The sequence below is a fragment of the Belonocnema kinseyi genome, chromosome 7 (assembly GCF_010883055.1).
Source record: "Belonocnema kinseyi isolate 2016_QV_RU_SX_M_011 chromosome 7, B_treatae_v1, whole genome shotgun sequence".
Classification (NCBI taxonomy): Eukaryota; Metazoa; Arthropoda; class Insecta; order Hymenoptera; family Cynipidae; genus Belonocnema; species Belonocnema kinseyi.
Window position 1 is genome coordinate 48798724 of NC_046663.1, and position 17706 is coordinate 48816429.

General features: G+C 28.4%; 1 protein-coding gene across 1 annotated transcript in view; it reads left to right on the top strand.

The window, feature by feature from the left end:
- Positions 1-17706, top strand: part of LOC117177087 (locomotion-related protein Hikaru genki) — a 530094-nt gene that overhangs the window by 197198 nt on the left and 315190 nt on the right. The window lies entirely within an intron of this gene.

A 17706-nucleotide genomic window follows, 5' to 3' on the forward strand; every position in this document is an offset into this window, starting at 1 on the left:
CTCAGTTATTTTTTCTAATTTTGATTCAGGAGAACTAGGACCTTTTTTCATATATTTCAGTGGTCATTCTGAACAAATGATCTACTGCTGTCGGGCAGATTAAACTTTAACTCATTCTTAAAATCAGCTGCTTACGAGAAGGTTTTTTTGGCCCACTACTACGTACATCATCCTAGATCTATATACCATTTTAAAAGGATTCGTATAGGAAGAAACATAAGTAACAATTTATACCTAAATGTGCAATAACGGGATTATATACTTACAATCAATTAAAGACAAAAATTATTAATCAAAGACCAAAATTATGATGGTACATTATAATTTTTAATTGAAAAAATAGTTTTTAGCCTATACATTTCTTGACTTTTTAAATTTAACAGTAAACCTACTTCTGGTTTTCATGTTGAAAATTTATTTACTGTTTCAATTAAAGATTTCGCAAAGCACTACTTACATATGGTCTAAGATTAACTACGCCTTATTATCATATAGACATGAATATATATTCTAATGAGGTCAGACGGCCTCCGTTGTACTTCGAAAACATATTCTTTGCGCTTATGTAAGTTGCAAAGATTCTTCAACTAGTTGGGAAAATCCCGAAATTCTTAGAGAATTCTGCGGGAAGTCCATCGGCATTCACCCATTTCATTGGACGCTTGTTTTGCGGTTGTGGAGGTCTAACATTCGACACGTCTCCACCCTCCAACTTTACTTTCCTAAATTCATTTAGCTGAAAGAAAAAGTGTGCATATAAAATATTAGCAGTAAATATATTATCACATTCATTTCGGTGTATATTTCCAATAAATATATATTCTTACCAGTTCTTCCGAAATATAGACACCAAACAAAGGTTCAAACCAAGTCACAGATTCCGAGCAAGGTGGATAAGGTATCGAGCCTTTGTAAAATAGAGATTGTGCACTCCCCTGTGAATCCATTTGATATGCAAAACTTGCTAAGGCAAGTGGGTGTAGCTCAGCTGTTGAGTTTATTTTGGATTGCACCTTATGTATATTTTTCGCTAGGTCCTTGAACAAAGGATTTTCTTCGAAAAACTGCAATTTTAAGCATGGACAAATAATATAGGATTTTTCGTGAAGACAAATTCAATTTTTCTTTTATCCCTTTAATTTTTCAAGGGCATCCATTTTTAAAGGATAAAAAAAATATTATATTTTATAAAATTTATGAAACGATTGTAAAGGACCTATAAGGTTTCAGGATATTTTAAGAGATTTCAATTGATTCCAAAAGTTTTTAATTATTGTAGGTTTTGGTAGGTTTCAAGAGGCATTTTAAATATAATCTCTTAGTATTTCAGAAGATTTGGAACAGTTTTAAAGGACTTTTAAGGTTTTAAGATTTTCTTGACATTTCGAAGAGATTTTATGAGATAGCTTCGGATTTCAATGGTTTTAAGGTATTTTAGAATCCATGACAAATCTATCAAGCGTCAAAGCTCCCGCAAATGAGTGATAAGTATCTTGATAAAGCTCCCACCAATCGGAGGGCGAGTTGTGCATACTGTCGTAGGGTGGGGATGGTGCATTTTTTAAAATTGTGTTTCTTTTAATTTTCAAATAGCAACTTTTTTATCTTGCGCTCTGATTGGTGGGGGGCTCATTCAGGGTACTCATTGCTCATTTGCGGGAGCTTTGACGCTTGGGAGATTTATCACCAACTCATATTTCAAGAGACCTAAAGCATTTTAATAAATTTGTCAGTATTTCAGCAAATATCATTAAATTTCACAGAATTCGACGGGATTTTATGATATTTTAATGAATGTTAAAGAATGAATTCACAAGAAATTAGAAATTTCGTATCGGATTTCGTAGAGTTTAATGATTTAAAGCGATTTTTAAATTATTATCATTCAACTCTTAAGTCACATTGATTTCTCATTAATTTATTCTGCGTTTTTTAAAATTCCTCTAACTTCACTCAATTCTACTCAATGCAATATAGTTTTTATTTGATATATCCTTAAACATTTTAAACTAACGTTAAATTGTCACACTCTAGTTGCAGTGAGATGAATGGAATTTTGCGAACTTTTTCCAATTCTTGCGTCATTTCTCATTTGGACAAAATGTAACGTCCACAAAAAATTAGTATAATTAATTCTGTCACTAATCAAAGCGACGTCTGTCTAGCCGCCGTGGAACGTTGAAAAGCATAAGCGGTTCTAACTATATTATTTTACCAATTTTTGTAGATCTTAAATTTTTCCGAAAGAGACCAAACGCAATGTGACTTTAAAAAATTGTAAATTGCCGAGGTTTGTCAGGAATCAATCCCAATTAATTTAAAATGTAGCCTAAATTCTTATTAATACTTTCAAATACGTTCAAACTCTTTTGTTCAAATTTAATCAAAAGAACTGGATGCACAAGACTTCCAAACAATTCAAGTTAAATTCAAACGAATGCAGATATTTTGAATTTTTTTCTTTTATTCCATTTCTGAAAGATTCTACATTAAAAACAAAGTTAAAAAAAGTTAAAAATAAAGTAGAGCTACTAGCCAGGGCGGAGGTAGGGGGTATGTAAATTTTTCACGTTCATAGCTACTTTCTCTTTTTCGAAATGCAAGTCTGTAGTTTTTTCTTTAAATTTAATTTTCCCAATAATTAACAGAAAAAACAACGTAAAATTTATAAAGGTGGAAGTCGAAATAAATGTGAAAAAGTTGGATAATGAGCCCTCCCACTATTTAATTAATTTGCACTTTTTACCATGATCTTTAATTTAAATGCTGCAAGACCTTCCTCCTGTGATTCAGCTTTCTCAAACGATCCCAACTTCTCTTTATAAAAATACAAGTGCATGTCCATATGTTGCCTTTTGGAAAGAATTTTTACATTAAATTTGATATCAAATGGCTTGTCAATGTTAGCGACAATTAAAATACCAAGAGAGAACTTTCAACTTACATATAGATGGATTTAAACTGAGGCTCATAATTTATGGACTCCGTCCACTTTTTATTCGTGAAGGTAAAATAAAAATAATTGTAATTATTATTATATTTAATAGGCGTTACATTAATTGCTTCTTTAATTTAAATTAGTCAAAATTTTACTAATTGAGCAAAAAATCGAGTAGTTGACTAGTAAAAGATTAAGATTTTATTCTTTCTCATATCTCACTTTTTTCGTCCTTGACGACTGTTATCGATATAGAATCGAGACTCTGCGCGGAATTATTTTCAACTTTGAAGACGCAAGGTAAAATACATAGCTGTGTAAATAATTCTAGTGTTTGCTCGTAGTCTTCACATATAAGTCTCACAATATTGCATGCTCATTGTGTCAATAAAGTTAAAAAAATAGAATCAGGTGTTTTTTTTTAAAAAACTTTGTAATTTTTTTCAATTCAAGTAGTAAAATGATATTATCATAATTAGTGAAATTGAGATAATTTAAATTTAGAGAGTTTAATAATTTTTAGAGGACTTACATCTTTTGGGGCCCAAAGGAAAGTAATTTTTTCAAAAACGTAAGTCCCTTTAAGGGGTCCACCAGAAATCTTTGGAAGTTTTCCACCCCAAACACCTTTTAATTCCACTGTATCATAAAAATATAAAAGAATGTATAAAATAAATAAATCAGAATTCAATTCAGGATTTAAAATAATTAATTTTTATTACCAGTGCGACCAGTATTCTTCATTATAATTTTTGTTGGTAATTTTTCTGAGTCCGTAAATTTCAGTTTTTCCTTGATAGTTGGAGAAGCACCAATGGGTTTTATATTGTTTTGTACGGGAAACTGAAAATTTCCTTTACATTTTGAATAATGTTTGCCCCAGTTTTTAGCATCTTTAAAAGTAAATGTGTCTGGAAGAAACAAATAACAAATTTTAAACTTTTTTTAATAAGAAGCCATGATCTAAATTGATGCTTTTATTATTTGGATAATGTTTAAAGAATTCACGTTTTTCATTATTTAACAAAATATCATAGCATCTCTAATGCGCCTTCACTTATATTTATCTCTATAGAAAATTATGAAATGTGTTTAAAAAAGTTTTAAAAATATCACTCACTATCTCCTATAATAAGATTGGGAAGAACAGTGGCTATCAGGAATCGCAAGTACATTTCGAAACTCTGCTTATTCTAAAATAATATAAGTAAACGATATTACAACTTTAAATTTAGATATAAATTTCAATTCCTACTTATTTCTTGGTTCTCTTGAAGATTCAGCGGTGCGATGAATAAATTGTGAAGTCTGTATACCCGGTTTGTAGTGTTTGAAGAAAGAATTTTCCCTCGACAAAGCGACTATTTATAGGCCGACGACATTATTTATCTTATTAGTAACTGTTTTTTAAAGTTCGTCGCATTTAAAATTTGGTAATGCAATAAGTGGAGCACACTTGATTCTTGAGTAGTGGAATCCCCACTACCATAACTTACATTGACTTTAACCTTCTTATTCTTCATGAAAGATACTTCTTACCCACTCCTTTAAAAAAAAAAAAAACCCGAGTCGAAATTTAGGCCCTACGTTAAACCGTTAATCTCATTTTAGTAGGCCCGCAAAACAGTAAAGTAGGTTCTAAATAAGCAGCGATTTCAGTGTAATTTATACACTATTTTGACGCTAATAGTGTCTGAAATTTGCCGTTTTTCCACGTTTAGCGTCAAATTAGGTTCGGTATTTAAGACAAATTAGACCCTATTTTGAAGCTCTAATTACTACATGTAAGAGTTGTGGCATCAAAGCAGGTTGTCTACAATCTCACACCAATTTCGATGAATAAAAATAAGAGTTGTTATTTATCAGAAAAAAAATATCTGTGATATTAATATACAAGATTTTCGCAATTATTTTTCAGAAAAATTATGAATAAGATTTTTTGATTATGACGCTAAACCAGAGGGCAATGGAAAATCCGAATGTACTAAGAAACGAACCCGAGATTGCACGCGATTGATAAGTATTCACAAAGCGCCGAACGCCCCAACCAATTCAGCCAACAGAACGCGTTAGGATGTTTTCAATAAAATGTGTTAGCACTTGTTTAATACATCAAGGTCCAATATCGTTTTCAATCTGAAACATTACTTGAATAATTACTTTTTTTTTAATTTTTGTGTCGTTAAATATTTGAAATCATTTTTGAAGAGTTCAATATAAATTTATTCTGTTTTTCAGAATTATTTTACGTTATGTACTTTAAAAAAACTTAAGGCTACATATTTAAAGTTGATTCTGTGTTATTTGTTACTTAAACGAACGGACAACAATATCTTTTTATGTCTTTATGAAGCAAACATTTTGAAAAAGTGGTTCAGTATCATAATTAATTCAATTATTTACTAAAAAATACAAGTATTTATTTCAAGATTCAATTTAATGTCTATCAGGAAATATATTTATATCGACAATAATAGTGCTGGTTTTATAATCAATTGTCTCGTTGTCCCAAAATTCGAGATAAGTAGTCAATTATATTTCATATATTTGGCTCCTCTTTTTCTCCAACACAAATGATAAAAAAATTAAAATAGTAAACAGTTTGTAATAAAAAAATTATTTTTCCATGAAATCATGTTGCAAATAAATGAACGATAATATTCTAATAAAAATTTAATGACAATCAGTAAATTTAATTATAACTATTAAATATATATCTCAAAATATTTTGCAATTTTTTTATTTCATTCATAATGTTTGTTATTAGCGATAAAAAATATGTTATGCTTATAATTTTTTGTGATTCTCAATCACATATTTATATATGTATATTTAGAATTATTAAATTCGAACGTGCTATGGTTTGCTCCTTTTTGGTTATTCAGTTTTTAGTAGTAGGAACGTTTTGAATTAAAGTTTCTAAATCTGAATCAGTAAAATTGTACTAATTGTCAGTGAAATTTCACTGATTCAAATAGCTAGAAATGGGCCACTGATAATGACTGAAAAGTTACTTATTGATTCAGTGAAATTGAGGGTTGGTAGCACTGCACCATGTCAATTTAGCAATCATAATAAAATAATATTTTAGTAAATTCAAACAAAGAATTATAGCAAAAACTTAAAATCCATAAATCTGATCAAACATTAAAAAAATGGGAATAGTTCAGATGGTTTTAAATGACAAGCAACCTCACATATCACTTTAATTTCAAGATTGGACTGTCATGTACAAACCCGTTAAGTAAGGAATTCCTATACGAGTAAGAGTATATTTATTCCGTAGTTAATTAAGCAGACTTACAGCCCGAGAATTAAATAATTTATTTCATTGAAGAGTTCTTCTTGCTACTTATAAGTAAAAGAGTAACAATAACGTTTAACTTAAAAATTTAGAGGTTATGTTTCACATGATTTACTCTGGTGTTACTGAACTGGTTAGTGAATAAGTCCAAAATCACTGATTAATCAGTGAAATGTCTAACTACTATTTCAATCAGTGAATTTTTCACTGACTCATATTTAGAGAGAAGGAATTTCAGTTTTTTTATGTTTCTCAATTATAGTATATTTCAAAGACCTAAAATTGAAAACTGTTTACTTGTTTAGGTTTTAATTTAAACATTTTCAACCTGGAGTTCCTTACTGGTCCTACTTCGTTTATTTTTCAATAAAAAATGACTATTTTTGGTATTTAGATAATCGCAATTAAAAGCGTTTAAAATTGATCAATTTTCACTGCGGAACTAAATCATTTAAATTATAGACATTTAAAATAAAAAAATGTGCAATTTATCAATCGTAAATTTAATTTCTATATACGTTTAAAAAATAATATTTATGTTTTTACTCGGTAGGTTTTAAAGTTATTACCTTATTTGAAAACATAGTTTTATTTGACATTAATTGTCTACGATGAATCAGTAAATAAAAAGCTCTAATCACAGAGTCATTCTTTGTCATTTTTTTCAAACAATTTGTTTGTGAATGTGTTTGGAAACCTTTTTTATTTTTAAATAATATTAGGATCCAATGGTACAAAATAAACCTAGGATTATTATCACCATTTTCAGCTTGAGAACCTACCAATCTGCGCATTTGAGTTGAAGTTTGTTATTTGTTTATTTATTTTTGAAATGTGTTAAGGGGTAAAAAAGCCAACTGTAAAACTCTCATTAATTTCAAATAATTTGTAGTCACTTTTCTAAGATAAATTCATTGTAGTAGCTCTTTAAAATGAAAATATCACTTTAGGTACTTTCTTTCAATGATTTATCCTATGGTTTGACCATTATGATTAAATTAAGATTGAACTTTGTTTGAAATTCTTAATTGCCTTCTAACATATTCCAAGATGTTTCTATAATATTGTCATAATTTAAAGATATTCCAAAAGAGATGAATTTTCAATCCGATTAATGTTCCGAGCCTTCATTGGATTGTATCCACCACTCAATCTAGCACAATCTTTTAAATTAAGAATTTAGCTAATCCAGTTGAATAGTCCATCATTTTAGTGCACGAGAAACTTTTTGATTAAAATTCAAATTTTTTTTTGTTTTGTTCTATTTTCGTTGATTGAAATTTAACTTTGCTGTTTGAAAATTTAACCATTCCAGTTGAAAATTCGTTTTACTTTTTTGTATGAATATTACTCTTTTTAGCAGAAAGTATAACCATTACAATGAAATATTTCATTATTTTCGTAAAAAATTATTTTCTTTGATTGCGAATTCATTTGTTTTTTTGAAGATTCACCTATATCTTAGAAAATCTATTTCATTTGCTAAAAAACGTATTTTGTTAACTGAAAATGAAGCTATTATATGTTTTATGTAAATTCATCTTTTTAATTGAAAATTCATCTATTTTGTTAAAAATTTGTCTATTTTTGGGAAGAAATTCATTTTGGTGGTTGAAAATTCAACTATTAGGTTAAAAGTGTCAAAGAAAATGAAAATACTTGGTTAAAAATGTCTTTATATTGTTATCCTCTTCTTTTTATTTTATTTTTTTTTTTATTTGAAAATATAATTTTTTATCGGAGATTAGTTTCAATTCTTAAATATTCAACCATTCTATTTATTATTAGTTTTTTATAGGCATTCAATCGTTACGTTTGTAAATTCAACTGCTTGGTTACAAATTTAACTGTTTCGTTACAAAATTATTTTATTTTGCTGAAAATATATTTTTCTCATTTTAAATGAAACTGCCTTCTATTTATGTTTGAAAATTTATCTTTTTTGTTGAACATCATCTATTTTGTTGAAAATTTCTCTTTTTTGGTAGAAAATTTACATTCTGGGTTGAAAATTCAACTATTTCTGTCAACTGAAATGTTTTTTAAATTAAAATTGTACTATTTTTATGAAAGTTTATCTTTTAAGGTTAAAATTCTATCTATTTTCGTAGAAATTGCATCTTTTTCAAATTAAAATTTAAATGCGTGAGCGAGGGTTAAACTAATTCTTAAGAATTTATTTCTTTTGCTCAAAATTCAGATTTTTTTGTTGAAAATTCAATTTAGTAGAGAAAATTCGTTTTTGGTTTACAAGTTCGTAGATTAGGTGCACATTTTTTCATATTTAAAAGTTTTTTATTTTATGAAAATTCTTCTTTTTGGTTTCAAACTTAATGTTTTTATTTTAAAAGATCAAAAAATGCAACCAAATACTTCTATTATTAAGCCACAAAAGCTAATTTTCTATAAAACATGTGAGTTATTAACTCGCAAATGTGAATTTTTAACAAAAAAGTTAATTTTTGGCCAAATAGTTGGAATTCAATCAAAAGAGTTGCATTAAAAAAAGATCAGAGTTGTATTATTTAGTTTTTATAATATAGTACAGCATTTTAAGCGTTGTTTTTAACATGTATTATTTGAAACTCATACTCCCTTTACGTTTCATTATTGAAGGTTAATTTATAGTTCTAGAGAGTAAATAGTACACTCTGGCACGACACCATTTTTCAAGGTTTAGACTCTAAAACTTGAAAAATGGTGTACAGATGTGTAAAATACACATATCTAAGGAGAACGATTTCCACCTCCCCTAAAAATTTTTAAAATATGTGACTTGACATGATTGAAAATATTTTTAACAAATCCAAACATTAAAAAGTTTCTAAAAGATTAAAAAAGTTTCAGAAGTTTTGACAAAGACTTAAATGATTTTGTAAATAACCCAAAGATTTCGCAAATATTTCAGCGTTTTTAAAATATATAACAACGATTTAAAAAGATTTAATCATAACTTCAAAGATTTGAGTAATGTAACGATTAATGACACTTAACAATGATGATTGTTTAAAGAATTTAATCTTATTTTTAATAACGTTCTGTTTGATTACTAAAAAGGTTCAGCTTTTTCAGAAATTTTCGAACTTTTTGTCCACTTTTTACTTAAAGCGATGTCAAAATTAATGCAATTTAAAAAGCACAACTATTCAAACAAGTTACTATTGTTCATAACAATCTTCAGCTTTGGTAATACTTGATAGTTGCAGTTATTTCGGAATTTTAAAAATTTACTCTAACTTTTTACTTAGGAACAAATAATAAAGAGAAACTAGAGAGAATCATTTTTTGAACAATCTCTTTTTTGTAAATATGTTTTTCTAAATTAAAACAGATATTCGAAATATTCTTTAATTTTTTTATACGTACCATACTGAACATAAATTTCCTCTAAAGAAGTAACTGAGAGCCTTTTTGTTTAAATTATTATTCAGATACATTATTTTTTTTCCTAACTGAGAAGTCAAAGAAAAGCTGACGGTTTCAGAAAATTCTGCAAAAATTAGATGAGAATTATTATTTATTTTTAAAAGGAGCTTTATAATACTAAATTTTATTTTTTGCTTGATATATGTTTTTTTTGTAATCAAATAATTTTATAATATAACTAAAAATCTAAATATTTTATGTTTGGTTGAAAAGGCATCGCTCTTAGATAAGGATTCAAGTATCTGATTGAAAATTCATGTATTTTAATTAAAAAATCATCTCTTTATTTGAGAAATGAGCTGTTTTGTTGATTTTTTTCGTCTTTGACTGAAAATTATACATTTTTTTACTGTATATTAAAATTTTCCAGTAAAAAAAAACAAGTTATTTTGTCGAAATTTTCTCTTTTTTTTGGTCGAAAATTATTTTTGTTTTGCTGAAAATGTAACTATTGCAGTTATTGAAGTTTTTGGTGAAATTTTTTGTTCTTAAAAATTCCTGTATTTTGTTGGCAAATCGTTTGTTATAGTGGAAAATTAATCTTTTTTTTTAAATTTATCTTTTCGGTTGAAAATAAAACTAATTAGTTTAAAGCTAAACTTTTTTGTTGAAAATTTATCTTTCAGTTTGAAATTCAGTCTTTTCCGGTTGAAGATTCATTATTTTAGTTGTAATTTGATTATTCTGGTTAAATTTTTTTTTCGGTGTGATATATTAATTTTTTTAACTGAAATATTACCTTTTCCATTTTTAATAAGAAATTGATATTTTTTAGTCAAAAATTAAAACATTCGGTTGAAAATTGTTTCGTTTTTTTAGTTCAAAATTCAACTATTTGGTTGAGAATTCAAGTATTTTGTTCGAAAATCGTATTTTTTTGGTAGAAAATTAATCCTGTCGGTTAAAAATTCCATATATTTACTTGCAAAAATTGGAACTTGGAGTGGTTCAAATTTAATTTAATTTAGTATTCTCATTAATTTTACTGGAATAACGAACTGAATTTTGGAGATAAGAAGATGAAATCAAACAATATTTTAAATTATTGTTGAAATTTGTGGACTTCCGAGACAAATGCAATTGAAGTAATAGATTATGTTTGTAAAATATTATGCAATTAATCGATCGTGCTATTATATTTAAAAGTATATTGTAATATATTGTGACAAAATTTTCGGAATGGAATATATCAATTGAATCCCTATAAATTAAAAAAAAGCATTAATTAACATTGAATATGTCTTTTTAAAATGGTAAAATTGTAACTACCACATCCACTTTATCCTTCACATTCTTCATAAAGTAAGATGCCTTGCACAATTTCAAATATATATGCTATGAGGGTCAAATGCCAGTCAAAATTTGACTGCTATTATTATAAAATGCGATATTCAACACCTCGAGTTTTATATTAATTAGAGCTAATAAGACATTCAATTAAGATTTGTTTATCCTTTAGGATGAGGTTTGAAAATGCTAAAACTCAAGTCTCGCATTAGCCTTATTTCTTACATTTTCCAATAAAAAATTACTTCTTATTGTTTGACTGGAGTTGCCAATTGAACCCTACACATAGATGCGATCTTAGAAACTGTCAGATAGGAAAACAATTGAGCAATAATTTATACCTAAATAAGAAATAATGTAAGTACAGTGAGACTCTTCTATAGCGCCGATTTTGGGGCTGATGGTGGGTGGAAATTAACTTATTATAGCCCGCTTCGCTTTTGTTTGCTCATGCCTAGTGCTTGCCGGAATGACAGCCGCAGATCCAGCGCACCACGCACAGCTACTGTTATACCCACCAGCGGGGAGCATCAATTCTCGGAAGGGTTATATAAGGGAGGGCTACTAAAGAGTTTCACTGTATATACTTGAAATAATTCAAAGAAAAAATGAATTATAATACCAAAGACTTTATTTTATTACTTACACTTACATTCTTATTAGATATAAAACAAAAAATAAATTATTAGACATAAAACCCCCATATACCATATACCGCCTGCAGCGGGATTTCAATTAGAGACGCTCACATTTGCTTCGACATATAGCCAAGAAAGTGGAAAACTGGAAAAAACCATTCCCGAGTGCAGCCCGTTACCGCCAATTATTCTTCGTGCCCTCCATAAGAATACACCGTCCTAATTGGATGGTTGTTTCGCGGCTGCGGATGTTTAACATTCGACAGTTCTCCCCCCTCCAAATTGATCTTCCTCAATTCACTTAGCTAAAAGAAAAAGTATGAATATTAAATAGTAGTTGTAAATAAATTAATAAACTGATTATTCTAAATATTCACAAAAAATATACAGGGTGTCACAAAATTAGAGAACAGGCCTGTATCTTCTTAAGTGAGCTAGTTTTCACAAAGGTCAAGGTCATTGCCGTAGTAACTATTAACAAGGAACCTGAAGGTGAACTTAGTCTTGACCTTGAGGATCACCTTCACGGTTGTTACAAAGTCAAATGAAAAAAAAAATGGAAACGCCTCTTTCTGACACCGGCAATCGAAAGACGGCAAATTTTATATTTAAATATGCCCTTAGGTCATTTGTTCCAGATGACCTTAAAGGTCACCCTAATGTCATTTTAATGTAAGAATCACGCGTTGATGAGTTTAAACTTTTACCTGGACCACGAACTGTCGGCCGTTTGAAGGTCACGACCGCTTAGGTCAGGTAAGTGAGGTCAATTTTTAGCTGCAACGACTTCCCTTTATTTCGATTGCCTTTTATTCGATTCAGCCTTAACGACCTCAAAACTCCTTGGGGTAATATTATTCGTTAACGCTAAAAATTGACCGCACTTACCCGACCTTAGCCGTCAGGACCTTTAAACGGCCTCCAGGTCAAAGTTTAGACATTCATCAACGCGTGATACTTATATGATGTTGTCCACTATAGAAAATATTTTCCAATAATGCTGTTCTCATAGCCAGCAAACCATTGTTTGAGTTATAATGACCTAAGTACATATTTGAATTTTTCTGTTCTTACGATTGCCGTTGTCGAAAAGGAGAGTTTCCATTTAAAAAAGTTGACATTGAAACAACCATGAAGTTCATCCTCAAGGTCACATCTAAGCTCACTATCAGATTCCTTGTTAAAAGTTACTACGGGAATGATCTTGACCTTCGTGAGAAATAGCTCACTTATGAAGATACAGGCCTGTTCCGCTACTGTTGTAACATCCTGTATATTTTTACCATGTCTTTGGAGATAAGGTAATAATCCAAAGGATCGAACCAAGTCACCGATTCCGTACAATGTGGGTAATCTAATGATCCTTTGTGAAATAGAAATGGTGGTATGCCACCTTTATCCAAAAAACTTGCAAAGGGAAACAGATTAACAGGAGCTGTTGAATTTATGGATTGCACCTTATGTATAATTTATTCTAGGTCCTAAAACAATGGATCGGGTTGCATACGTTTAAATTTCAAGAATGAATAAATAAAACAGGGTTTTTGTAAAGACAAAGTCAATTTTTCTTTTTTTGATTTTTCTAGTAAAAGCATTTTTTAAAGAATTTCAAAGCAATTAAAAAATATAAAATATTTTCGTAACATCCGAGGAATAATCAAGAGCTTTAAAAAGTTCCAAGGGATTTCGAAAAGATTGAAATATTTTAGGGTACTTATAAAACTATCGTTTAGGATCCATAAGGTTTTAGAGGATTTTAAGACATTCCTATTGATTTTATAAATTTTATAAGATTTCATGAAATACCAGATGTCATGTAATTATACGGCATCTTATATTATTTCCATGGATTTAATAGAATTTGTTTGAAAAAATGATGAATTTCATAAGATTTTAAATATTTTGTGATATTGCCAAAGATCTAAAAGAATTTAAAAGAGTTTATATTTCTTCAAAAATTCAATTTAATAATTCCGTTCAAAATTATATAAGCGTTTGCAATTTCAGAATATTGTTAAAAGCTTTGAAAAATGTTAAGAATTCGCACAAATTGTTAAGTTTTTGAATTACCTTAGGGTACTTTAAATAGATGTCAATCATTAATCATTAATAATACAAATAATAATTAAAAATAATTAATAAGTAATTTTTTAGATATTTCAAGGTGTTTTAATACATTTAAATAAAGGTTTAAGAACTTTCAAAAGCTTCAGAGAATTCTAAATGATTAAATATAATTTAGGGCATTCATAAAAATGTCAAGAAATATAAAAAACTTTAATACGTTATCAGAGGTATTTAAAAAGTGGAAAGAATTTAAATGGTTTCACAATACGTTGAAAAGTCTCTCACTAGTGTTACTTTGTACATTTTTCAATCAAAATAACTATTTTTAATGCTTAGGTAATCTATTGTAATATTGAAATCATTTGAAAATGAACAATTTTCACTTTGGACTTAAATAGTTGAAATTTTAAAAGCTTAAAATGAAAAATGAAAAATTTATTAATTGTAAATGTAACTTTGAATTATGTCAAATGACTTGAAATAATTGCAAAGATTACTCAAAAACTTCAAAGTTTTTGAAGGTTGTAAAATATTGAAAATATTTCAGAAATTTTCACAAAAATTTCAATGATCCTTTTGAACACTTTATCTATGTGTTCGTGTATCTTATTTCTGAAAATCCATTTGAATATCTTGTTCCTGTCAATTCTCAATGACGATTCGCGTTTTTTTCTTTATTTCTTTTCTCCTCGATCCTTGACTTAAGTTTATTTTGGCGAGCAGTAGGTGTACATGTAGATATTTCATGCCTCAACCGAGTATTTTTCATAATAAAAAGACCCTTTTATAAGCATAAGCTAACTAATATTTTTCCGTTAGCGTTTGTTCTTGGATCTCTTAAATTACTTAGCAGACTTTTTATGGTTCATATCTACTAGTAGAATGATTCTTTCATCATGATCGCAAATACTTACAGTATCATATAAAGTGTCCTAGAAGGCTTCTTTTACTTCGCACGGATCACAATCAACTAAGGCGGAGCAATCTAGGAGATACAAAATCATAATCTCTCAAATGCTGCTTCGCCCTTCTATTCATAATCAAATTCACTCCTTGACTACTATGTGATTCACTATCTACTCTAGATTACATTTAAAGTCCGCCTTATAATAACTTATTGTCTATGTTTCTAATATCGTTCCCCTTTGTCTCTGTTTCAGGTACACGTAATATATATTTCTTAACGAGAGAGAAGGAGTACGTGGAGAAAAGCGAGGTTTGGCAGATCGAGGAGTGGGTAAAATTGTATTTTGTCCACGGCGTTGGGAAAAATATCTAGTTTCCTAATGTGCATGGTTTTTAGTAATTCTAATTTAGAATATTTTTTAACATCCAAGGAATTTTCAAGAGCTTTATAGAGCATCAAGGGATTTCGAAGAGATTTGAAACATTTTAGGGCATTTGTGAAACGATTGTTATGGACCTATAAGGTGTCAGGATATTTGAATAGATTCCAATTGTTTTTTTTTTAATTTCTGAAGTTCTCAATGATTTTGAGAAATTTTAAAAGTCCTCAAGGTATTTTAATAAACTGTTTAGGATTTCATGAAATATCAGATTTCATGTAATTTTACGGCATCTTATAATATTTACGTGGATTTCATAAAATTTATTCACAAAAATTGATAAATTTCATAAGATTTCAAAAAAATTTTTAAATTTTAAAAATGCGTTCATTTTTTGAATTGGTGTCTGAAATGGCTGGTTAACTAACTTGTTCTTCTTTTAGAACTTAAAAAACGTGTGCCAAAGATTGATTTGATTCTTTCATTCTTACGAAAGTCATCGTGTTTACGGACGGCGGGACGGACAGGCAGATAGACAAGCGTCATCGTAAAAACTTGATGTTCGGGTTCATGGGATCTCAAAACGTGGAGATTCGTTAAAAAAACTTTGGTGTCAAATTTTAGACAATCATAATTCTTTCTCAGTCATAAATGATGAGAATGTAATAAAAAGCATTTGTTGATATGTATGGAAATTTAAAATTAAATTAAAAAATAATTTTATTAGATTGAAAATTAAAATATATAAAAAATTATTGAATTCAGTAAATTTGAAATGGGTTAGAGAAATTCAAGGGAATCCAAACAAATTTGATGAAATGCCTAAGAATTTAAGGTGAGTTCGAGAAGCTTTAGAATATATGTATTAAATAAGAAACAAAAATGAAATGAAAAATCTATTGAAATGAATAATCTATTATGGTTTTCTTAAATCCCTTAAAAACGTTGTATTTCTAACCTATCTTATAAAATCCCTTCGGAACTTTAGAAAATTTAAAACCTTATAGGTTTTGGTAGCCTGTTCGATATCTTCCAAAATTCTTAGAAATTCTTTTAAACCGCATAAACATTTTTTATATTCCGTAAAATCATTAAAATCCTTGGAAATTCATTAACAAATTTTCAATCTTTTGGAAAGGCCTAGGAGTTTTTTTTATATAGTTTACATTGGTAAAATTTTTTGAAATCCATAAAAACTATTCGAAGAAATTAAAAATTATTTGGCATTTTTCAAAGCATATATAATAAAATCCTTCAAATTCTTTAAACACTTTAAGTCCTTAAAATATTTTCAATCATTCGAAATCTCCTACAGTCTTTAAAGTTTTTTGGAATTACTTAAAGTACTGAAATCTATTAAAAATATCGTAAGATAATTGATATTCTTTAAAACTTTTTGCAATTTCTTAAATTTTTTGCAAAGATTAACAATTTTTTTGAAATATTAAGAATCAATGGAAAATCAAAATTTCAAGTCAAACAACGCACAACATAAAAAAAGTCAAAAGAAGAAAACGTTGATTTGTGAAAGTCCTATAAGATGTTCACAGCAAATTTTTTAATTTTCTTGGAAAATCGAAAATTGAAATATTCATTGTAAAAAAAATAATGAAAATAAAAAATTCTATTTTCTGGTCAAACTATGCAGGATACAAAAAAATATGAAGTAACAAAAATTGTGATCCCAAAAAAATATCTACAGATTCGTCAATAATCACTTTTTAATAGGACGCGTACTTTTTGTTTTATTCATGAAAAATCACATTAAAAAAAAATATGGAATTTGTGGAAAGACGACACAAGTTACGAAAAAAATGATAAAACAAAAATTGTTTAACCCAAAAAGAGCTACAAATTTCTTGAAAATCACTTTGTGATAGGACACGCAGTTTTGGTTTTAATCATAAAAATGAAATAAAAAATAACAAAGTGGAAAAATGACAAAACGTACGAAAACAAATTGATAGAAAAGTTATTCACTCAAAAAAGAGGTAGGAGTTTGTAATATTTTATTACATTCTCATCACTTATGCTTGAAAACGCAAAATATGGAAAAAAGTCTTGAAAGATTTTGAAAAAATTTATAAAATGTCTTCAACATTTTCCAATAGGACTCCTAATGTTGTTTTTATTTATCGTAAGTATTATGCAGAAAATCGAAAATTACAATATTACACCAAAAGACGTGAGACAAGTAAAAATCTGATAGAAGACTTTAAGATACTTTGCTTTATTCATACAAAATAATATGAAACCCCAAATCCTATTCTTAGCATAACAACGCGAGATAGAGAAAAATGTCTGAAAAAAATATTGTAGTTTTTATTTATTTTAAGGTGGTTCAGAAAAGATACATTTATAAATGTCCGTCAAAAATCGAGCGCGCAGCGCGAGTGTCACGATGAGAATGTGTACTTCAAAGCCTAAAGAGCTTTGAAAAACTTAATCTTTAACTATACTCAATTAAGTAGAAATTTTAGAATATGAAGACGCATATAAATACTGCGATCTAAAAGAGTTCTTCTGGATAAGGTTTCATTAAAGTATTCAAAATGCAAAGAATAAATATCCGAGCACGAATTGTAATTTTATCCTAGCTCTAGTTTCAGTGAGATAAATGGAATTTTGTGATTTTTTTGTCCTTATTGCGGCATTTCTCATTCGGGGGCCGTTCATTTTTCGGAACGGTAAAAATTAAGAAAGGTAAAATTTCAGAATGGGTTATAATACATAATGGTAAAACTTAGGAATAGCAAAAAG